The sequence below is a fragment of the Peromyscus eremicus genome, chromosome 2 (genome assembly GCF_949786415.1).
Source record: "Peromyscus eremicus chromosome 2, PerEre_H2_v1, whole genome shotgun sequence".
NCBI classification, from domain to species: domain Eukaryota; kingdom Metazoa; phylum Chordata; class Mammalia; order Rodentia; family Cricetidae; genus Peromyscus; species Peromyscus eremicus.
In genome coordinates, this window is record NC_081417.1 from 9,400,125 (window position 1) to 9,425,233 (window position 25,109).

At 40.6% G+C, this 25,109-nt stretch overlaps 1 protein-coding gene across 1 annotated transcript in view; it reads left to right on the forward strand.

Moving 5' to 3' along the window:
* Fam110b (family with sequence similarity 110 member B) overlaps positions 1–25,109 on the forward strand; it is a 132,746-nt gene that overhangs the window by 59,564 nt on the left and 48,073 nt on the right. The window contains exon 2 of the mRNA XM_059253825.1: positions 7,276–7,362. The gene's annotated coding sequence lies outside the window, so the exon portion shown is untranslated. The remainder of the gene's footprint in view (positions 1–7,275; positions 7,363–25,109) is intronic.

Genomic DNA, 25,109 nt, shown 5'->3' on the forward strand with positions numbered 1-25,109 from the left:
TCTGCATGGGCTAACTTTTCTGAGAAAGGGAGGTCCTGATGTTTCATACTTTTATCATCTTTCCACTCCATACTTTGCTCATCAATATATCTCTGTGTAGGGCAGAGGTATATGTCACATAATTGTCTGAGTGTACAGTGGAAAGAGGCTTGTTTTCTGAACTGTGAACAACTCTTCTAGCCCACCAAATCTTGTTGACCTTTTAAAGTTTAGTTTGCTTTATTATCTTGTTCTTGAGTAAGTACAGGGACAGATATTTCAAGAATGTCTCGTAGCCTCATGAAGAGACCTCTGGCTTCTTTATGTGTCACAACCTCTAAAGCATAAGGAAGACCATAGATAAGGATAGCTCCCCAAAAGCGGGGCTGGGGGTGGGAGGAGTGGGTTGGGGAATGGTATGTTCAGGACTGGGGAAGCTTAGAAGCAGTGTTCCTGGGAGAAGGCATAAATGATTCATAAGGAATTTTCCATCAACCCAATATCCTCGAGTTGTACAAATACTAGAAATACCCCAAGTATGCAAACAGGTGGAGATGAAAACCAAAGGTGGCATGGCAGCCATCATGAGGCTCAGCTTTGCTGGATCCTTGTCAAGCAGCTGTGCTGGCTTTATGACTTCTGCCATTCCATTCAGATGTGGCTGTGCCATAGAACATACTGTTGTCCAGGAATTAAAGATGAACAGACCTGCTTAACTGTTAATCCTGTAGAACCTGTCAGGAAGAAGGAAACTGATGCTGAGGGAAAGTGCGGGTGGGTGGGGCTCAGGGCTAACATTACATTTACTGAGTTCTCTCTTCCCCTTCATGTAAATTTGTCATCTGAAATTTAACTTCTCATTACAAACCCAAATACTTCTGCAATGTATATCTTATAATATGTTCTGTAAATCATTACTGAAATCCAATTATGTTTACAATTTCCTAAAGATGCCTTTTAGTTCCATCCATACACAACCAAGATTGATCCATATCCACACAAGAGTAGAGGAATGACTTCCATTTCCAGCGAATGCCTGCGAAAGCTCTGTGTGGTCAGTCAGGCATGCCTTAGCTTCATCACCATTTATCCCTGGACAACGGTAAAGAGTTTAGGGGCTTGATGCAGGGAGGGAGGGAGGAGGAGGGAAGGCCAGAAGGAGAGGAGGAAGGGAGAAAGGAGGGAAGGAAGGAAGGAAGGAAGGAAGGAAGGAAGGAAGGAAGGCAGGCCAGAAGGAGAGGAGGAAGGGAGAAAGGAGGGAAGGAAGGAAGGAAGGAAGGAAGGAAGGAAGGAAGGAAGGAAGGCCAGAAGGAGAGGAGGAAGGGAGAAAGGAGGGAAGGAAGGAAGGAAGGAAGGAAGGAAGGAAGGAAGGAAGGAAGGAAGGAAGGAAGGAAGGAAGGAAGGAAAGAAAGTGGGCAGGCAGCCAGACCAAATAGATCCATAAAAAGGTTGCTTAATTTTGACCTCATGCGCTAAGTACTTAGAGCTCATTGGTAATAATCTTTTGAATTGACTCCTAATATTATGTCTGAGACACAGAGACATCTAAATACTTGCCAAAGATAGTACAGCTTGGAAATGAAAGATCTAAAACTTAGTCCCAGGGAGCCTGCTGTTATGTTAGAGTGCATGCTTTTCATCCTGTACCAAGCTGCCTCTCACAGGACTTGGCCCCAAGTAAACTGTGATGGGCAAGTTCACCTGGTTTGTTTCCTTCACAATGACTTGAGATCACTTTTTTCTTTGAACTGTGAATTATTAATCATTATGGTCAAGATGATGATCTTTGACACCTTGATTAGCATTTTTCCACCATGGATGGAAATTTGCATGGCATTTTAAATATATTGAAGAGAATTGATTAACACTTTTGACAATTTAACAGCAAATTGCTATCATGGTAAATAAAGGGAGGTGTGGAATTTCTAGCTCTCTTGCTAATATGTCTGTGCCTCTAAATTCATTGTTGTTCTTCAGTGCTGGGGTCTAAGTATAAGTCAGCAGGTAACACTATCATTGATCTAAACACTCTTTTTTTCTCTAGATTAGGGGGAAAATAAGAATGCACTTTAAAAATCACTTATGGTTTAGGAGATGATACATTAATCCTTAAAATGACAGAAAATCAAGATGATTGTGTCTGTGGGGTTTAATTTATTAAAATTTAATTTGCTCCTGTGCCTTGCTCCAGTAGCTCCTGTGCTAGCAAACTAGCTATAATTAGATTAGCAGCCTGCTCAGTGCTGGCGACAGCCTGTGCCTCAGAGAGCATGTGCTGGACTCTGCATGTGCCTCATCCTCATTGGCTGGCATTGCTGCTCACCCGTTTGATAGGTTTCCACAGTAATCTTTATGCTGCATTAGAGACGTAGATACAGAGGCACTGTGCTGTGTTCTTGCAGAACATAGGGAAGGTGCATAGTCGTTTATACTAAAGAAGGAATACGACCCGCAGAGCAGGTATTCTTTGTTGCAAAGACTCGGTGGATAAGGACCTTGCAGCTAGCTGCAGGGGGAGGTCAGTGAAGGAGTCTCAGTTACGGTAATTACTTGAGTCTTTCTCTCTTATGAGAAACACAGCCATGCATGAAATGAAGCGTGCTCATAGTGTCATCTGTCTCCTTTGCTCTTGCTTTGTTGACGCTGTGTTTACCCCTGTGTTCCATACTAACACACATTCTCATAGACCGCTTGCCTGGTAAACAGCTCCCCTGTTCAGGAAGGAGCATTGTTTTCACCTGAATGCAAGGGTGCATGTGCTTGGGAGTGATTCTTATTGGTTCTCCTCTGTTTGGGAAAGCCGATGTTGCTTCCATTGAGGTGTCTTTGTTTGTGCATGTCAGGACTGTTGCCTTCGCTTTGAGTCCTGACTCCTGAATAATTCGAAATTAAGGAGAATTTAGCGATCATACTTTAATTAGCAGAAGGCAGAAGGCTCCTGATTTGTTATCTGGCTTTAAGCTGGAGTAGTAATGCGCTATTGTTTCTTCACAGATGTGTGCAGCCTTCATTTTGCATGGCTTTCTTTGTCTTACCTTTTGTAGTTTTAATGAAGCTTCTTTAGTATAGGGAGTGTTAGCAGATTACATTCTGTGAAATAGACACATATAGGTGTTTATCAGCCACGCCTGAGGAAGTATTTGACTCCAGGCTTTGTTTAAAGGATACCACTCTTGCAGTTGAAATGCCATAGTAGAGAGATGAGTTCTTACCACTCTGATTGCTGCTTAACATTTTTGTTTCAGTTAAGGATTGCCTGGTTTGTTTTCCAGACACAGCAATAAAGAGTCTGAAATTCTGTAATGACGGAAAAAAGAATTAGCAAGACCAAGGCTCTAAAAATCCTCAAAACCATGTGGCCCTGTTGTGGGTCCAGAGCCCCTGTTTCCTTTTGAGTTCTGAAACTTGAAAACTGATGTCCTTCCATATCAGACTGCAGACTCTACAGAAACTTGTGTCCTGAGTCACCAGTCACAGGGCTGGCCAGCTGCCACCATGCGTCTGCTCTCAGCAGAAAGTCAGGCAGATTCTGATAACTGTCAGGGATTGTCTCCTGCTCAGGAAAAGGCAAGGTTGCAATTTATATAGTCTGTACCAGTAACTGCCTTCATCCAGATCTGTATCCTGCTTCGCAGGTCAGTATGTAGTCTTTGGCAGGGGAACCCTTCAGGTTAGTAACTACACCTCACCACATCTGTCTGGGAGATAATAAATTATTCAGTGTCGGCATTTGTTCGGTTAATAGTTCCAAGAGGAAAGTAGGAGCGTTGTGGAAGTTCAGTGGATGGTAAAGGAATGATGCAGGTCAGTGGCCTTTAAGCAGAGATATATTGCAGCTCTATGGCTTGAGACAGGGGGCAATGTTTTCAGCTTTGAGACACCATGGGTGGTGACACCCCTGGCGCAAACCCCATCAGTCTCGTGTGGACAGTGCCCATCCTGGTGCACTCCTGGCTGTTTCAGAGAGGGCAACTTCAGCCAGGATGGTTTGTTTTTTCTCCCAAAGTCCAGGTACCACTTCTGTCTCCTCATCATTCTTGACCTGACATTCTCCTTATTAAAGGCATACAGAACCTTTCTGCCTTTTAAAACGTAGGCTTGGTCATCTGAGGGGGGATATACTGATGCAGTTTTACAATAGCCTCATTTAGATATGTTTGTATATATGAAAGTATTATTTATTTGCAGGGTTGGGATCGAACCCAGGGCCTAGCACATGCTAGGCAGGTGGTCTGTCACTGAGCTATATCCCCCTTCCTTCCCTCTTAGTCTCCTAGAATACTCTCTACCTTTCTAAGGAAGCTGCCTTAAAGAAAGATTGTTGTTTTCTTTATTTACTACCAAAGCACTCTCCCCTGTAAATCTGCACAGAGTGCCTTCTGTGAGCTGCATCCAAGTTTTAGATGTTACTGTAAAAGCTGGAAAGTAGCAGTGTCTGTTCTGGGGGCTGTGGCTGGCTCTTTAAGAATCACCATATCTTAAGGAATTTCTTAATTCCTTAAGTATAATGTGTATATTGTGCATTTCAGGGACATCCCTATTGCCTGCTGATGGCCAATGATGCCAGTTAACATGTACTAAAAGGATATTTTAATAGCAGAACTAAAAGAAGTTCATGTTTTTGCAAAGTAACACAACATGCACTTTTATCTTCAACTTTATTACTTAACTTTTTTGTTCTTAATACATTAGGGAGAATCTGTCCCTGAGAAAGAAAATAAAAATGCATTTTTTCAGACACATTAAAATTTTGTTCATTCTCCTTCTAATTCTGTAGCTCATTGAAAGAAAAGTAATAATTCTGACCAATCAAAAATAAGTTTATCAGTGTGAACATGAAATATAATATTTTAAGAATTAAAGCATTTTCAGGGTGCTGGGGCATAGCTCAGTTGGTAGCGTGCTTGGATATTATGCAAGAGGCCCTGGCTCCAATTCCTAGCATCTCAGAACCAAAATAGATAAAACATTTTCAGTATTGATACTTTGTTTCTTTCTTCTGGAGGCTTTCAATGACAGAGGTAGGAACCAGTTTAAATGTAGAAAGCACAGAATACCATCTACCACAAAACGGCAGGGCTGAGCAGGGTCTGAAAAAATAGTTTTCCAAAAGAAGAGCAATGGGAAGTGTAGGCTGCTGGACACAGGAGTTCCAGGGTAGGACAGTCGGTGGCTGGTGACTGGCCACCTGGGTGCCTGTTATTCCAAAGGAATGGGGAGATGCCACTTGCAGTTGATAACTGTTTCAGGGTTGACCCTTTTGAAGTTGCCTGGATCTGAAAAAAATATTAAATAGATTTATTCTTCTTTCAATATTTTACTCTGCAGTAAAAGGCATTTACCATGAGCTAGGCTCTGTTAAGTGTTTTATAGAAAAACATGAAAAGCCTAGTCCCTTCCTGCAAGAAGTGTTTTCTGAGGAACAGAGCCTAAATAACCACTGGTGGGGGTGGGGGCAGACCTGGGCTTTCTTTGGTCATGCCAGTGTGAGGGACCAGGTCCTTAGGAAGAAGGGAAGAGGGCCTTGGAAACAGGAGAGATGCAGCTGGACCAGCCTTCCTCCCTTTCAACAGCACATCTGCCACTCAGGCCTGGAAGGCATGTGTGTGGCCTGGGATCTGTTGTGTGTTTTGAAGTATCATTGTGTCTTATTTTAGATGCATGAGAAATGTGAACTATCATTTGCTCTCTTCCTCTGTTAAATTGTTGAAGAATCTATATGCAATTGCTGGAAAAAGTGTTATTGTTAATATGTCTGCATCATGGTAGACTTGACATTCTTAAGAATGTAGCCACTAATTTGAAATTTACCTAGGAAGAATCACAAAACACTTTTATGACTGTTGTACTCTGAGTAATTTGGTGATTAATTTTGAATTTGTTCACATTGCCACAAAATACCTTTTCTGCTTTTGGGTGCCAGTAGACTCTTAATTTGACATTTATTTTCTAGATACTCAATAAAGACAAGCTTGTAAAACCTGGCCTTGGACTGTAGCACTCCATTCCACCTTGCCATGACTAAGGCATCTGCTTTTCCAGTACTCATAAAAAATAATTTCTGAAAATGCCATGTACTTTAAATTTAGATGTCCTTTAAGTCTTGATGAATTGGTAAGGGAGGGACACTTTAAAGGCCAAGTATTTTTGCTACATCTTACTATGTCTAAAATCTCTACATGAAAATGGGTATTGTGTTTACCTTCCCTGTGGCCTTCAGCCAGAGAACATCTAACCCCTCCTGTAGTGCCTTCCCCAACTAGCTTTTGTGCTTCCTTTTAGACTCTTTAAGGCAGCAGCCTCCACTTTCCACTATTGTAGCACCCAACAGGCTGAGTCTACAAGACTGTCCCTCGTTGCTACTGACCTGGGCAGCAGCTGCACTCTGGCATGATGACCTGGGAAAGCCACTTTCTTCTTAGGCCTGGTGTGTCTGACTGCTCCTTCCCGACCTGTCTTCTACGTGAATATTCGCCAAGGTTCTACCTTTATCAGCTTCCTGTCTGTGCCACATACCTACACTGGCCACTCATCTGCCGCCTCACATCCCCTCTCCTTGCACAGCTAGGCTAGATGACCTCAGGGCCTTCCTTGGCTTTTCCCTCTGCCTAGAACATGGTCTCCAGGGTCTTTTGACATGTTCCCATAGGGCTTTGATCAGTGGTCATCAGGACTTTCTGAGAGAGAGTCTATTTTTTGTCTTGTTTTTCTTCCCTAATCACTCCTTTTTGGGTTGTAAATTCTAACAAATAAGATTTTTGTCTTAAACCACTAAAGCCTTGAACAGTACTTGACTCCTAGACAGTGTTCAATCAGTGCTTTCTAGATGAGTTAATAAGTGACTGCAAAAATGAACAAACCAATTACTTGTAGCATCGAAGTCCTGTGGCAACCAGGATCTCTGCTCCAGCTTGCTGAGGGGTTCTTACTCAGGCTCTCCCTTGAGTGAGCTGGGTCTCCTGCTCTGTGGATGGTGAGCACCAGTCAGCACTGAGGTTGTGTTTATGTGATTTCTTTAACCTCACTTTACGTGGTTCTTTTTGTGGGATTGTTATTGTGGTTAAATCCTCTTCTAAAAACAAAATAAAAGCAAGAGTTGAAATGTGGAGGTGCCTTATAAATAAAATATACAAAATGAGTGCATCTGTGTTACTTACATGTCTGCTATCTAGTATTTAAATATATATTGGCTAATTATTAATGGAACTACCATTTTATGATGCTAAATACATTTATTTATCTCCCTTTTTTGCCAAATAAAAAACACCAGTAGCCTTCTCTTCCTGTGTTTTTCAGATATTTCCTGCTGCAGAGGGCATTTTAAGCAAGGAAAGCTTTCCTTGGCTTCTGCCTGCATTCTGTAAAACACTCATTGCCTTTTCGGTAAGCGTATGGCTTTGCTTTGATCCATTCTAAGCAGAAGCTATTGATTGTCTCTGAAACCTGTGTCATTATTATATTAAGACAAGGAGCCTAGGGTTTCAAGTGTTTTGCTCTCAGCCATTAAATAAGCAAATAAGCCCCACCAAGCTTTCTCATTTCTTGTTTGCATATGTGCTAATAATTACAATTGTTATGTACAGTAGTACTTACCACTCACCTCTCAGGTATTGAAAAGACTCCATTTGTGTGCCTGGATTTGGAGAAGACATAAAAAGTGAGCACCTTTGCCCCCTGAATGAGAAGTAGAATTGTCTGAGATTGGGCATGAGATGATGAGGTGGATCCTGGGAGCTGAGGTAGGGAGCTTTGCTGATGGCCGTTATGAGAATCAGAGTGGTGAGGACAGAGTCTGAATTCCAGCTCAGAGACTGAGACAGACAGGACCAGATAGATGGTGTAGGTGAACCAAATCTTCAGCCCTGCTCTCTTCTTGCTATGTAAGGATAGCAGTCAGTTATCTTCCTAGGCCAAGTAATTGTGTCACACTTTGTCAGAGCTACTGAGCTAGATTTTGTGTTTGCATGGTTAGAAAGAGTCACCTGTGTGGCACATCCACATATCAGCTGGGCTATAGGTAACAGATCTTAGCCCCACCTCTGGTTAATTCTGATAGGGTTAGGTCAGTCTGTAAGAATTATTTCAAGTTGTTTTTATAACCATTTGCAGTTTTCTCATAAATGGCATGCAAACTTTTTTTTTAAGTGCTGCAAAGGTTTTAAGAAGCATAGGTTTTTCTCTTACCCTTGGCTTTTACCTACCAATTTCTCGTTGCATCTCTGCATCACTGACCTTGGTTCTTACCTAAGCACATGTACTATGGGTTAGTAGCATGATGAGTACATATGTAGTCACATCACTAGCATTTTTCATTGTTCTCAACAGTGCGTTTGGGACGACATTGTTAGAGTAGACACTGGGTGTTTGAAATGACTCCTTGTTCATAGAAACTAAAAAGAGAGGTGAAGTCATGAGGTAATAGGATATAAAATGATCTTATTAGGTTCTTTTCTTCATTTTCATTAGTTTAATTATTCTAGAACATGAGAACCCCTGAGTATGTGACCTAAGACATTTTAAAAGAGATGAGGGCACCAGTGACTGAGAGGCCAGCCTGAGGCTGCAGTCTCAGGAAACAGGTTTAAAGGCCCCTTTGTTTTTAGTTTCTTGCTGTCTTAGTCAAATTTAAGTAACTGATAAAGTCAATTTCTCCTTGAAAAGGAACCTTTTAAAAAACTTCTGAAGGGTTGATTGTAATTCTTTTATATTGTGTCTACTAGATGCTTGAGAAATCATTGGGAGTGAACATAGCCCTTGCATACCTTTTGGTGTTAAGTGGTCCCGACTCAAAAGTCATGCTAGTTTTTCCTCAGATACCTTTTTTCTTTGGATTCAAAGTTTCCTCCATAAAGAGCCCCTGTGTTCCCTGCTGGTGACTCAGCTTCCTTTCACACCGGCACCTCTGGCTTTTCTCTTCCCAGAACAGCTCTTCGCCAAGAGAGTGACTCAGAGCTCAGGTTCCTCAGCACAGTCAGGTGGGGCTCCCCTTGGGCCCTCGCAGCTGACCTTGAGCAAGATCTCCTCAGGAACCAGGGCAAATCAGCTACTGTAATGAGACTCATGTGCCTTTGGGCCAGCCAGAGCTTTTTTAACTGGAGGGAACAGATAGGGCATTCTCTTAGAAAAGCAGTTAGGATTCTAGATGTTTATTGTAGAGATGTTTCCATAAGAGGTAGATAGCCAATAGTCTGTGCTCTAAAAGAAAATTCTCCTGCCAAGAACAGAAAATCTAACTCTAATTTTGAGGATTTAACAACATTTATTGTGAAGTTTAAGAACTATTGATTATAATTACTAAGTTACTAATTAAGATATTTGGCACATTTAAAATGCCTTTTTAATCAAGTAAAAAACTAATTTGATTGCCTTGTGTACACGGTTGTCAGTCATTCAGGGTTATTTCCATAGAAATGGATTATGATTAGTATCTTGGTCAGTGTAGTGACTATATTCTTTACAAGAATCTATAGAAAAGAAGGCCAAGCTACATTTGAACCCATAATCTGGAAATGAACACTATGCTGGAGGTGACTCATACCACATCTGTCCTTCGCACATGTCCTAAAAAGAAAGCCTTAGAATCTTCATGTGTAGATGGGGCTATGTTCACCAGCTTCTCAATAATATAGCAAGATACCTGGGGTAAGTAATATATAGAGAAAAGGTTGACGTTGGCTTACAGTTTGGAGGTTCTGGTCTGTGATTGGCAGAACCATTATTTTTAAATGAACGTGACATTTGGTAGTAAGGGGGAGCATGTGACACAGCAATATGGCCCTTTTATCACTAAGAAGCAAAAGAGGAAGAAGAGGGTGGCTTCCTACAGTCCCCTGAAAGTATACTCCCCTAACGACTTAACTTCCTACTACATGGCATATCACTGCCCAGTGTCATCCCCTGGGAATCAGGCCTATGTAGAGCATCAAACATCCAGTTCACACTGTAGCAAGGATCAAAGAGGTTAAACCTTAGACCAAAGGGCAACCTTGTGATTAAACTGGGGCTCTAACTTCAAGCCTCTCTTACCTTGACACCACTTGATTTCTCTGCAGTAAAGGAGTGATACATGCAACAGGAAATTGGTTGTGGAAATGTGTGCAATGAAGAAACTAGAATGGGAGGGTTACAGAGAAGTAGGGACATTAGTTTGCTATTAGAATGACTTCATATATTTAAGAAAGGAAAGACAGAGACTCTGAAGTTAAGAACTGATAGATGAGACTGTAAGAGTATGCACATTAGAAGAAGAGGGCAGGTATGGTGGTTGCAGTGGTCCAAAAGAATGCAAAGCTTCTTATTTTTCCCGAACCTCTGCGGTGTCTACTGCCATTTGTAGGTATGGAGTAAAAGAATGTTCTGCATACTGAGTTGTACAGGGAGACACATGTGGAAAGGACCACATGGTTGGCAAGTATCCTCCCCTGTCTGGTCTTTCTCTTCCATAATATAAGATGCAAATGTATTAAAAACTTAGTTCTTTAAAAATGGAAAAGGTTGCTTTAAAATTAAATCCAGCCAGGCGGTGGTGGCGCATGCCTTTAATCCCAGCACTCAGGAGGCAGAGCCAGGTGGATCTCTGTGAGTTCAAGGCCAGCCTGGTCTACCAAGTGAGTCCCAGGAAAGGCGCAAAACTACACAGAGAAACCCTGTCTTGAAAAACCAAAAAAATAAATAAATAAATAAAATAAATAAAATTAAATTAAATTAAATCCATTTTTGAAGGTGTGACAGAAAGCCTGAAACTACTTCTAATTGTATTTCATTGTTTTTGGGAAAGTCTTCCTCTTTGTCAGTGGAGAAGACACCACTGTTTCTATGCTTGGTTTTTACACTCGCCAAGCATCACTGTCTCGAAATGCTTATGTATTAATTGTCAACTTGTCAGAATCTAGAATCACCTGGCAGGTGGGCATCTGGGCATGCCTGTAAGGGGTTTTCTTCAAGAGGATAATTGATGTGAGAAGACCCATCCTAATTGTCAGACCATTCCCTAGGCAGGGGATACTGGAGGATATAAAATAGAGAAGGTGAGCTGAGCAATAGCTGTGTGTTCTTGATTGCAGATGTTATGTGACAAGCTATTTCAAGCCCTGCCTCCTGGACTCCTCCACTATGATAGACAGAATAAGTCCTTCCTCCTTAAGTTGCTCTTGTTAGAATATTTTATCAAAACCACAGTTAAAAAAAAAAAAAGAACTAAGACAATGGATCTAACTCTGTAGGATACTTTCAAAGCCACATTCTCATTTCGTAGACAAACAAGTTTTCTTATGACGGTCAGCACAGCAACCTTCTTTAGAGAAGAAGCCTTGTTAGGTGACTGATCTTTGAATGATGCCCCTTCAGGCATCAGGTCCTGCTGACCCTACTCTGAGGCAGCCTGTGCTGTGACCATCCTTCCTTCCCAGAGAACTCTGTTACTAACTTAGCCCTGTGCCTGTTTCTGGCGTTAGCCTGAATTCTCAAGCTAGCCCAGTAATCCATTGGAAACTTTTATTGTCTCATTTCCATTCTTCTGCCTTGTTCAACAGAGTTACCTACGTGTTGCTAAGTTTAAATTACAGAGTCACCACTTACCTAACATCTCCAGTCTTTTCAGTGTCTGTAACTCTTCTCTTCTCTGCATGCCTGGTTCACTGTAGTTTAGGGTTGGCTTCTTGCATGTGTGTTGGTGGGGGGTGTACGTTCACACCAGTACATGTACTTGCTGCTTTGTAATCAGAATTCATGAATGTTTAACCATTCAGCAAATCTATAACTCATATAACAAAAGTCTTTACAACTTAACAGAAAACGTAGTTCTTAGTCAGCTGTCTGTCTAAAGCAGAGTATCTGAGACAGGCTTCTTATGAAGTGGGGAAGTCTATTTAGCTGATGGTTTTGGAAGACCAGAGGCACTGGTGCCTGTGTCAAATCCAAGCTGTAGTACCGTCAACAAATGGTGTTGAAATGAGAACTTTCTTTAAGCATATGTATACTTTGTCTCAAACTATATGATAAAATCATTTCAAAACTTTACATTAAGACTACAAACATTGACTCAAAAACATCAGTGAATGTAGGGAAGCAAGCATGGCCTTCTTCTCATTCTGTAAGTTTCGCTAAAATCGTAGCAACTTTTGAATCCTCCAGCATCACAGAGTCCTATGAGCTTATCAGCTGCTGAAGTGGATTGAAGCAGTTTGCATTTGCAGCTCAGAAGCCCTTCTCGAAATGGAAACTTGGTTCAGCAGTACAGAATGAGAGTTGACGTCAGTTCTTAAATGGCCATACTGGAGTGGCGTCTTAGTGGACCTAATGTAGAAAGCATAACTGGGGGTGATAACATTATTTCCTCTGGAAATCATGGAGACCTCTGACAGCAGGTAGAGCTTGAGCTTGAGTCAGGTCCTCTTTGTGAGGAAAGTTCCACTTCAGATTTCGTTCCCTGGGGAAGGCTTCTTAGCACTGCATTTATACCTGCCCAAGGGAGCATTCTGCTTGCTCTGAGACCTTGAGAGGGTGCATGCTAGTCCTTTAGTCTATGAGTACATAACAGGTACTGATCACGACCCATCTGACAGTGTAGTTCATTTCTTCTGCAGTATTCTGGGAGATGATAAACACATTACAAGATACAAGTTGGTTTGAATCTGGCTCAGGAAAGAGGATTTCAGTTATTTGGGATTTTAGTCGGACTAACACAGGAAAAGAGAGGCCGGTGTTTCTCAGCTGCATCCCTCAATCTCTGACAGCAGCAGCTGGAGTAAAATCCAGGAGCTATTCCCACAGGAAGAAAGAAAAACAATAACTAGTAACTGAAGGATGATGCATCAGTTTATTTGGTCTAGGGCAGCATGTTGTATACCCCAAATGCATACAACCAAATTTATTTTAAAATAAAATCAACTTTTAGGACTTGAGCTTAAACTTTAAATAAGTCAAATGAAGTAGCAATCAGAGCACAAATGTCAATAATAATGGTCTTTCAAAGGCTGGGTATCACTTGCCTAGTATTTGCAGGGCTCTGGGATTGATCCCCAGGACTGAAAAGTGGGAGAAGGTGGGGATACTCTTGAAATCCAGACTCACCTGAATTCAAATATTATTTTTCTTCAGAGTCCAGCTCCCCTAGAGTTGACATTTTAACTCCAATTGGCTGTTTTCTTTGGATGCGAAGGTCTCACCATTCAGACTGGATTATTTGTGATTGGCTCAAGTTCCAGAGTTGCCTTCTAACTGTGTACTGGGAGAGGTCTGTCTCAAAAGTACACACATCAAAACTCAAAGTACAGCCTTACCCATTGTTCACACTTCCTCTCATCGGCTTCCAGTTGCATTTAATTGATGCTTTATGTGTCCAGTGCTGGCTATACCTCTGGCTTAAATGGAGGCTCCGAATCTATTAAAACAGGGATAAAAAGATAGGTAGGGTTTCTTTTCCCACTTCTAGTTCAACAATTGATGGTGTATTTTTTTGATTCAAAAATATGTTTTTATTTGGGAAAAGAGAGTGACGACCCTTTACTTAATGAATGAGAATCTTAGAAAACTAATATATGGCTTTTATAATCATCTTGCAATTCAGAAAAGTATATATGTTTTGCTCAGGACCAAGGGGCTGCACATTTGATTTTAGAAGGTATGAGGAACTGTCTAGTAACATCCCTGGCCCATTTCTCTATTAACCATTTGAAGGCTGTATGCTTTTCTACCTCTCCAGTAGCCATGTCCATGATGTAGCCTGCTTTTGGGTTTTCCAGCAGTGGTTTATTCCAGCTGCTGTCCTTGGGCACTGGCCACTCAAATTCAGTATCACCCACTCCAGTACCTTATCTGACTACAGCATCGTTTTCATAATGGGATCGATCAATAGCCCTGTTAAGGACAGTCAACAAGAGTTTCAGACCAAAATGTCCTGCCTCGGTTATAGCCTTTGAGAGCAAACATTCTTAGTTTTAGCAGCCTTTGGTTACTAAGCATTTGATTAAGAGATGATAAGTGTGATACAGAAAAATGATTTGAGTATGCCGCTTTAAATCTGCTTTAACAAATGGGAAATTATGAGATCACTTGGAGACATTTTATACCAAATTTGTAGTTCATTGGGGTTTCCCATTGCACCCTTGGCATGATACTTGACATGCATGTTTGCTGTGTGCCTTATTAATTTTAAATGCACAGTTGTGTTTCTGAGCATTCTATGATGATTGACACTTGCATCTGGTTAGTACTGTCATTTTTAAGACTATTGAAACCTGGCTTTGAAGAACTATCTGACGTGTTGTATTAGTCAGGGTTCTCTAGAGTAACAGAACTTATAGAATGACTCTCTCTACACACACACATACATAAAGGGGCTTTATTAGAATGACTTACAGGCTATCATCCAGCTAATCCAATAATGGTTGCCTAGATACAGAAGATCTAAGAATCCAGTAGTTATTCAGTCCATGAGACTGAATGTCTCAGCTGGTCTTCAATATATACCAGAATCTTAGAGAAGTAGGCTGTAATTGGGAGTTTCTCTTCTGCCTGCAAATTCCCAAATAATCATTCAGGGACTTAATATTAATTATAAATGTTTGGCCAGTGGCTCAGGCTTATTACTAGTTAGCTCTTACTACTTAAATTAACCCATTTTTATTAATCTGTGTATTGCCATGAGGCCATGGTGTTACCAATCTGCTGACAACTTGCTACTTGGAGAGCTGGATATCATCTGCCAGACTCCACCCTTCTCCTATATCTCTTCTTGGATTTCCTGCCTGACTGTATCATATCTTGCTATAGGCCAAAGCAGCTTTATTCATCAACCAATGAGAATAGCACATATTCACAGGGTACAGAAGAACATCCCACATCATTTCCCCTTTTCTAACTAATCAAAAGGGAAGGTTTTAACCTTGACATAGTAAGATTATATGTAACAAAACAGTTATCAGGCAAGAATTATAGTTATGATATAATTCTTTAGTCTGTATTTGGCAAAATTAAAGAAAATATTCTATCATTTATCCTATCTTTGTGAATCTAAAGTTTCATATCTAATTTATTTTTTATCATAACTAAGGAAAACTATAATTATAATTATCTAGTCTTCCACTCCAATAAAGGCCATACAAGAGTATAATATTATTTGAGTAAACAGGAAGAGCATTGTAAACAACTTCCAAAATTTTAGAAATGACAGAAACATTTGGCTGCCTGGACAGTCATCCAAAGTTCCTCTGCAATGTTGGGGCATCCATCTTCAACCTATAGGCCTAGAGTATCTGGTAGACTTTTCTGTGAAGCAGCAAATTTCAAGGACCATCCCACCTTGTTTTGGCTAAGTTCAGCAGTCATTTTTGCTGTGGGTGCTGCATATCCGGTTATATAGCATACAGTCAAGCAGTCAAGGCAAAAGCAGTTTCTTACCGAAATGGTTAATTTTACCATAATGAAAGCAAACTCCTATGGAGTTTCTATGATGCCCATCATCCTTTTATGAAGTAAATTGGTGCTGCCAGGAGCAGATGTGTCTTATTGTCATGAAAAGTCCAAGTTATTAAAACATTTTAAATGCAGTATCCTGTAGGTCTTTGAATTATTTAAAGATTACCTATGTATCTACCTATATATATCACTGTATATCTAGAAAACCTAACTAGCATGACTATAAGTTTGATTATTGTAGATGACTATTAATCTGCATTTCTTAGTTACATATTACATTTTTAAATGAGTTGCATAAACACAGTATCTTAAACAAGAGTAGAAATATATATACAGTATAACAAAATTGACTTTAAATTTGTATCAATAAACCAAAATCCATATTAATGTAAAATTTGTAAGATTAACAGTTTTGTTCCTATTAAACTAGATTCAGTAATCTACCCTTTTATCCTATCATTTCTATATCATATCCCCCTTTCTTCTTTTAGAAAGAGATTGATTATGACCAATAACAATTTGTAACCAAACCCCTAAACAAGGAAAAATATCCATAATCTATTTTTGGTAATGTGGGCATAGTTTTTTAGACTACTTCCTGCTAATTGGGGGGCACTGGTAATCTTTGGATTAATCCAGCAATATTTATAATCAAATGTCTCATAGCAGTCAGAATTTTTGAAGACAACACAATATACATAATCCAGACTTTCTGTGCATTTTCCATCCTCATGTGGCTTATTTTCTTTATATATCTTTACTCCCCTTTCTAAGGACTTTATTTTATTCTTTCAATTCTATATTTTAAGGCAGTTTATATCTTTCTGTTTTCTCTCTCAAGCTTGAGTGTATTTTTTAAACATGTTGTGACCCATTTAGAGGCCTTTTTTTTTACTTTTTTTTTTCATTTTTCTTTATTAAGAAATTTTCTACTCACTCCACATACCACCCACAGATCCCTCCTCCTCCCTCCTCCCACCTCCCAGCCCTCTCTTCCAAGCCACTCTGCATTCCCATATCCCCCAAATCAAGGTCACCCATGGGGAGTCAGCAGAGCCCAGCACACTGAACCTAGGCAGGTCCAAGCCCCTTCCCAGTGCACCAAGGCTGTGTAAGGAGTCACACTACAGGCACCGGGTTCCCAGAAGCCTGCCCATGCACGAGGGACAGATCCTGATCCCCCTGCCTGGGTGCCCCCCAAACAGTTCGAGCCAAACAAGTGTCTTCCATATCCAGAGGGCCTAGTCCAGTCCCATGGGGGCTCCACAGCCACCAATCCACAGTTCATGGGCTTCCACTAGTGTGGCCAATCATCTCTGCACGTCCTCCCATCATGATCTTGATGTCCCTCGCCTGCAGAATCCCTCCTCTCTCTCATCAATTGGAATCCTGGAGCTCAGCCTGGTGCCTGGCCATGGATCTCTGCATCTGTAGAGGCTTTTTTTCCCCCCTAAATCTGTTTTTATTGTGTTTCTTAACCCTTTGTCTATATAAACAAAAACCTTAACCCAACCAATGAGAGCAACACTTATTCACAGTGTACAGAAGAACAGAACATCCCATATCAGTAGGATCTAGTGAGGGTGGAAGAAGTAGGCAGAGAGAGAGAGAGAGAGAGAGAGAGAGAGAGAGAGAGAGAGAGAGAGAGAGAGAGAGAGAGAGAGAGAGAGAGACAGAGAGAGATTGCTTCCTTCCTTCTTATTCTTTATGTAGTCTGATAGCAGAAGGTGTGGCCCAGGTTAAAAGAGGATCTTCCCACCTCAAAGATCAGGATTAGAAATGGATCTTCCCATTTTAAATGATCCAGCTGAGAAAAAATCCCTCACAGGTGTCCTCAGCCATTTTTCTGTTTTAGTTAATTCCAGATGTAATCAAGTTGACAACCAAGAATAGCAATCACAAGTGCTGTTACAGTTCAGATTAATACATCACATTTTAATTGGCATTGGCCTCATAAATCAATAGGACCACTGTGCACTTAAGAAATGCCATAGAGGATTCCACACTTGTATGGAATTCCACACTTGTATGAAACTTGTATGGCACTACCAGGGCGAGTGAAATACTTTACAACTACCACCTTTGGCTTTAGCCCCTCACTTGTCATGGTGGACTTGGGTTCCTTAAGAGAACTTGTCAGTACTTATGTATTTCCCAATATGGAGAATGGAATGTTAATAGTCAAACAACTTCAGGTGGCAGTGACTCACAAGGTATTAAAGGGACAGTTATAGAGTTTCTGCCACAGTCCACTGCCACAGTCTGGATATTAAATGCTCTAGTGTGGATTTTAAGGGCCCACGTATTGAAGTTGTGTTCCCCGGGCTGTGATGGGCTGGAGACTGATGGATCCTCTAGGAAGGGGAGCCCAGTGTGAAGGGGCTAGGCCATTAGGGCTGTGCCCTTGCCATGGGACCCAGTCCCTTCCTCTCCTTTGCTTTCCAGTCACCATGAGATAAACAGAGCCTCTCCACCATGGTGTACTGTCCTGTCAATAATATCGTATAAAATAATGTGGGAATTGTCTGTGAACTGACCCTCTTGACACTGTGTACCAAGACAAGGCAGAAACAAAAGCCAGTATGCGAATCAGTGTCCCACTTTAGGCTTGTTTGTTACATGTTCTCAGAGAGATCATGTTCATGTCCTCAAGGTCCATGGCAGAGCTGTTTAGCTCTCTGGAGTCCAGCTTACTTTTTTAAGACTGTCAGTATTGCAGCCGCTGCTGCAATATGCTTTGTTCATGGGCTTGTACATTTACAAATCACTTTCACTCAGTAGCCTTGAGTGACAAGGTGTGGGTAATTGTCATCTCTTCTTTGTAAATGAGGCACTAGAAGTCAGGGAAAGGTATCCTCTAGAGTTGCATGGATCATAGAAGAAACCTAAGCTGTAAGACCATCTATCTCCCTGTTCATCACATTCCAGAACTAGACTCCTGGACCCAGAGCTGCACCTGTTGATCAGAACTGGTGGATTATTTGCCACTATTGTTTTTAAGACCCAGATGCCCAGAGTGGAGTGTTAGGGGATTTGAAGTAAAATTCAGGGCTCCTCCAGCCCAAACTGCTCTGCCTCGGTCTGTCTTACATACTGATTTTCCATGTCATCTATGTTCTAGAGCAGTGGTTCTCAAACTTCCTAATGCTGCGATCCTTTAATACAGTTCCTCATGTTGTGGTGACCCTCAACATAAAATTATTTCATTGCTACTTCATAACTGTAATTTTCTTACTGTTACTAATCATAATATAAAAATATCTGATATTCAGGATATCTGATATGTGACCCCCAAAGGGGTTGGGGTTCACAGGTTGATAACTGCTATTCTTGAGAAACCTTCTACAGAAAACAGAAACAAAACAAAATACAACATTCATAACAACAACAAAAAATAAAGTATTTTGAAGTTCACTGAGCACAAAGTTATTACATCCTAAGCTTGTTAGGAGCCAACACAAAGGTAAAATCAATGAAACTAATACAGGCATGAGCTAGTTGTTATTAGCAGAATATGATTTGGCTCATAAAATTAATTTGTAGCTTTCCAAAAATATAGCAATTGGTTAAGTTCAAAATACTTGTCCAGAGGTAACATTTCCTAATATCTAGTACCTAGTCCCTAGTACCTACAGTCCTTGGGTGGCTTAAAGAGTTGTCAAATAAAGCTGATAAAGTGGAATTAAAGAAAGCTTTATATATTTTACTCAGTGCACAAGTTATATATCAAAATTTCCCCCATTCTAATATGCTCAGATTATATCTATTTCATAATTAAGTTTAAAGAATGATCATAATTTAGTTTCTCTGTTAAATCTCACTGTGTTGCATGCATGTGTACATCCAGTCTATATTAAACAGTCTTTTTTCTCCCCAGTACTCCTCAGCTGTCAACATTATTTAACAAATTTGATAAATCCCCATTTTAAAATGATGTTTAAAGTCATATATCTAATTTACAACACCTCCAATAAAATGATATTTCTAGATAAGTTGGTTCATCTTTCATAGTGAAATTCTGAATGGTGAATTCCACTTTCTTCCTGTAATAGGTTATCTGTGTTCCCTTCATTTCTGGAAGAGGTTTAAGTTCAGGGATTGCATATATTCTTTGTTACAGGATGCTATCAATATGGATGCTTAATGTAATAAACCATGTGATAGTTATCTTATTTCCCAAACTTTAGGAAGGTTTATGATCATTGGTTGATAGTGGGCCTTGGAGTGTGTGGGATTAGCAAGCAAACTGAGCATCATCTTAGCATACTGCCTTCATGGTGGTGGCAGCATGCAAGAGGAAGAGCATCAGTGTAGTAGGTAGCCATTCCAACTTTGATCTGGAAGTTCCAACCCCCATTGAGGCTTCAGTAACTGTCACGCCTACAAGGCGGGGCTGAGAGAGGACCCTGAAGACCCAGGATCTGGATGCGCCGGCTCTCTTGGTTCCTGGACGCTGAAGGTAGACCAAGCAGAGTTCTCCAGAGAACACCGCCAGACTGCGCTACACCTTTCCCAGACCCTGTTACCTATCCCTTCACTTGTGAGTTACCTCACAAAGTAAACTTCCCTTTTAACTACGTGGAGTGGCCTTAATAATTTCACCAATACATCAGGGTGAAGATGAAGCAGTATTTGGTCCAAAAACAGTCAAGGACAGTTTTTCCTTCTAACCCTGGACTTTGGATTAGACAGCTTGCAGGGTGAACACTGTGCTCATCAGCTGCCTTGTAACCAAGAACTCTTATAAATCTGTGGTGTTTTGCTGTTACAACAGTTTTATGGTCTCGTGTGCATAAATACTTTTTCTGACAGCATGAGAAACCAGTGCCATGAATATTCTGTTAGCAGCAACAAAAACTCTCAGTATGGCTCTGAAGTTTTAGGATGACAATCAAATAGTCCAACAAAGGGCAGGAGAAGCTGAAATAAAAACCTTCACAGCTGAGTGGTTTTATTTCACATCTGCTATGGAGTCTGTCCATCACAGGCACCTCCTCACATCACCCGCTGGAGTTGGTGGATATTAGTATAAAGGAATCATAAAGTGTTTAGTCACTTGAAGGTCATCTGTGTCTAGCCTATTATTTCTACAGTACTGAGGAAATTGGGGCTCTTTTTCAACTTTGTCATTTGCATTGAGGATCTAAAGGTAGTTGGCTGATGTTTTTATCTGACGGCTGTTTTCCTCCATTGTGCTTCTGAAATAGTGTCTTCATGTCACACTAACTCAGTCTTATGGATAAATTTACTTGTGAGGGCTTGAGTTACCTTCTGCTAAGTATTTGAAGGGCATTTCTTTCTTTTTTTACTCTTTTCTATTAGAGGCTATGATTTCCTGTGATAAATAGATCACAAACAAAAATAAGGCTCAAATTAATGACAATTTGAAAAGACACTTGATGGTGTGAACCCATAGACTTATGTATGTGAATGCTTGGCTCATAGGGAGTGACACTTTTAGAGATATGGTCTTGTTGGAGTAGGGTGGCTTTGTTGGAAGAAGTGTGTCACTGTGGAGGCAGAGTTTGAGGTCTCATATATGCTCAACCCACACCTGGTGTGACAATTAACTTCCTGTTGCCTATGGATCAAGATGTCGAACTCTCAGCTACCTCTCTGTCTCCATGCTACCTTTTCTCCTGTCATGAAGATAATCCACCCAATTAAATGTTTTTCTTTATAAGATATGTGGTGGTCATGGTATCTCTTCACAGCAATAGTAATCCTAACTAAAACAGAAGTTGGTACCAGAGACTGGGCTATTGTTATGATAGGCCTGAAGATGTTGTTGTTTGGAGGAATGTGGACTTTGGTGCTTTGGATTAGGAAAACAGTGGAATGCTATAAGCACTGCTTCATAGGCCATTCAGTAGGAACATGGAAGACAGTGATGCTGAGGGTGATTTGAACTGTGGGGGCCTGACAGAGAGTTTCATAGGAGAAGAATTTTACTATGTTACCTAGAGATCATTCTTGTGATATTTTGGTGAAGAATGTAGCTGGTTTTTGCCCTTGTCCAAAGAGTCTGCCTGGTGCTAAAAGAAGAAATTTGGATTAATTCCATTGTCAGAGGAAATTTCAAAATAGGCTAGTATAGATTCTGTTGTGTGGTAACTCTAATGAAAATTTATAATGAAAAGGCACAAGCTGAGAAAGGAAAAATACAAAATGTACAATCTGAGGAGAAAAGGGACACAAGGAAATTGAATGGAGTTAAATCCTATATTCAAGGAGATAAACAGATTGAAAAATGGATTAAAAGAGTGGTAACCTCAAGGCAAGCTCTTACACAGCTAAGTTTCCAGCCTGTGAAAAGGAATTAAAGAAAAGCTTCAAGTTGGGTGTGGTGGTGCACACTTTTAATCCTGGAACTCAGAAAGCAGAGGCAGGTGGATCCCTGAGTTTGAAGCCAGCATGATCTATATATCCAGTTTCAGGAAAGCCAGGCTTAGGCAGTGAAGGTAACCATTGAAAATAGGAAGCTGATGAAGATGTAACTGAACAAGGAGGCAAGCAGCAGAACTTGGCAGCTTTGGCCACGTGGTTCTGGCTTTAGAGTCAAGGACAGAAGAAAGGGGTTATGAAATCTCCCTCCACAACTAAGGAAAACCACTAAAACCAGGTATGTCCCTGAGGTGACCCTGTGTGGAGGCCCAGAGATGTAAGACAAATTGCCAAACAGTCTTATTAATTAAAAAGCCCAGAGCCAGATATTGGGATAAAAAAACTGAGAGATCAAAGGAATAAGACACACCACAGCCAATCTCACCTTGCCAGCTCCTCAGCCTCCAGACAGAGACATTTCCTGTATACTCACACCTATATCCTTTCTGTCCTTGCCATCTCACTTCCTCTCTCCACCCAGCTCCATCACTTCTTCTTTCTGCCCAGCTCTGTCACTGTCAGTCTGTGCAAACCTCCAGACCTTTATGGTTAACTAGTGTTGGAATTAAAGGCATGTGCCACCACGCATGGCTCTGTTCCCAGTGTGATCTTGAACTCACAGAGATCCAAATGGATCTCTGCCTCTCAAATGCTAGGATTAAAGGCCTGTGCCACTGCTGCTTGACCTCTGTGTTTAGTATAGTGTCTGGCTTTCTCCTCTGATCCTCAGATAAGCTTTATTGGGGTTCACAAATAAAATATCACATTTCCCCTTTTTTGTCTAAAATAAAAAAAATTATAATATAAGAAAAACTATATACAATAAGTACAATAACTATATACAATATATACAGGCAATAAATATATCAACAATGTTTAGTCCATTTGCATTCGACAAATTCAGCAAAAATATTCCATTATCTATCCTATTTTGGTGAGTCCAAAATGTACCTAATTCACTTTCTATCCTAACTTGTATTACCAACCAAAAACTAAAAACATAAACTAATAACATAAACAAATTTATGTTATTAAAACATCTCAAATGCCATATTCTGCTGATCTCTGAAGTGTTTGAATATGATCTATCTAAAATATATCTCTGCTTGACCTTGAAAACTTACCTAATATGACTACAAGTTTGATTGTAATGACTAACTACTAACCTGCATTTCTTTATTATTCTGAATAGTTGGTAATAACTTTCAAGGACTAGAAAACTGCATCACACTGTGAAGTGAACCGTGGCCACTCACTGTAGCACACGTGGGGTTGCAAAGGTCCTGTCTTTGCCCCAGCAGCTCCTCTCTCCCAAGATTCAGCAACAGAAGTTTGCAGTCAAACCATCTGTAAGTCATAGCATGACTTGAAGAGAATTTGGGGCATCACTTTAGCACTAGCATACCCCAAAAAGCATTACTGATTACCTGATAGTCTTAGGCAGACCAAAAACTAAGGAAACATTTAAGAACAGGTAACTTTCAAATATTAATGCCAACTTCCTTCCTGACATTCTAATAAGAATAAAAACCTTACCCCAAATAATTATTGGCACTGACCCTGAAATCCAAAATTCAGGCATCTCTTCCCCCTGTGTGGTCTCTGGGATACAAGAAATATGTGAACTGATCTCTCCACTGCAAAGCAGCCAGTTGCCATGGAAACAGCTTAGTACTTTATAAACCCCTCTGGCTAGTTCCTGGAATATGAACTCTACACTAGTTTTAGAAAAAAATAAAAATGTATCTAGAATAAGACTCTGGTTTTATTTTTTCAAAAGCATCCATATAAAATGGCAAATATCAGGATGTTATTGAATGTGATATAACTAACAGCACTAAGGCAGACCTGCTATCACCAGGCGGGCTCCCCTGTTACTGCACCCAACCAAGGCTTGCATCTCAGCACCGTCTTAGGTTTGGTGGAAAACATCTGGAAGAATGTAATTTTATTTAGTCAGCTTTACTGCTTGTGCATTATTTTGTACTTTAAGTTCTAATAGCCTTATGGAGACATGCTGTATTTACCATGCCTGTGTCAGATCCAAGAAAGCATTTGTAATTTCACTTTCTCCGTTGACAGTAGGTTTTGATTGCAGTGTTTTGAATCTAGTTCATTCTTTTTTTTTGGGGGGGGGGGTTGGTTTTTCAAGATAGGGTTTCTCTGTGTTGCCCTAACTGTCCTGAAACTCGCTCTGTAGACCAGGCCGGCCTCGAACTCAGAGAGATCCACCTGTTAGTGTCTCCCAGTGCTGTGATTAAAGGTGTGTGCCACCACTGCATGGCTCTAGTTCACTTCTTAACTGAAAGGTGGTAGAAATATCTCAGGAGGTGAACAGAAATCATTAGTGGTATAATGAATTGTGACGCACTTAAACATCTAAATGTAGTTTTAAAAATGATACTAATGCAGACATAAAAATTGCTTAAATATAGGATGAATAGCAGCATTTAAGCATGTCTTTGAAACATAGGAAAGCAAGTTTATTTACTCAGTCTTCACCATTCTTCCTTAATATATAATTCAGCTCTGAGCTCTGTTCTTTCTGGGCATGTTTAGTGCCACATTAATAGGCAGACAGTTATTATTTAATATACACATTGTTAAAATTTATGTCTTGATAGTCCCTTACTACACTGTAATTCCATTGTTGTGGACTGATACTTCCAGCCGACAAGCAGCCGTGGTTCTAAATGGCACAGCACACCTCTGAGCACTGTCCGTACCTCTTGGTGCCCATTGCCTTTCAGCTGCAGACTGCACCTGGAGCCAGGGGGCAGGAGCAACCCTCGAAGTGAGAATCCCAGAACACAAGCTCCTCTGAGTCCCCAGGGAGACAGCCGAGCCGTAATTGGAGCTGCAGCAGAGGCCGACTGGTATTTTTGCTGTATTCAGGGTCCACAGATGACATTTAAAACTGAAAATCTCCAGTGGGAGTGCTACTTTTAGTCATTGTCAAGACCACTGCCTTTTTTACTGTCAATTCAGTAACTCCAGCTTCTTCAGCAACACTTTTTAAGTATGTGTTCACATGAGAGCAGAGTGAAGATGCTAGAAGACCCAGACCACAAGCAAAGCCACCACTGTGTCACTGTGATTCAGCCGGTCACCCTGCACCGTCTGAGGAAACAGCAGGTACAGAACTTGAAAAAATTCAACCTAAAGTTGTGCTTGAGAACAAAAGCATTGGGAGATAACAAAGTTGTCTACACATTTCAGATAAAAAACATAATCCACAAACTAGATTGATATGGACTTTGATTGCATTGCTGGAGGACTTACTCATTTGTATATAATTTGATTTTCAAAAATATTACATGTTCCCCATG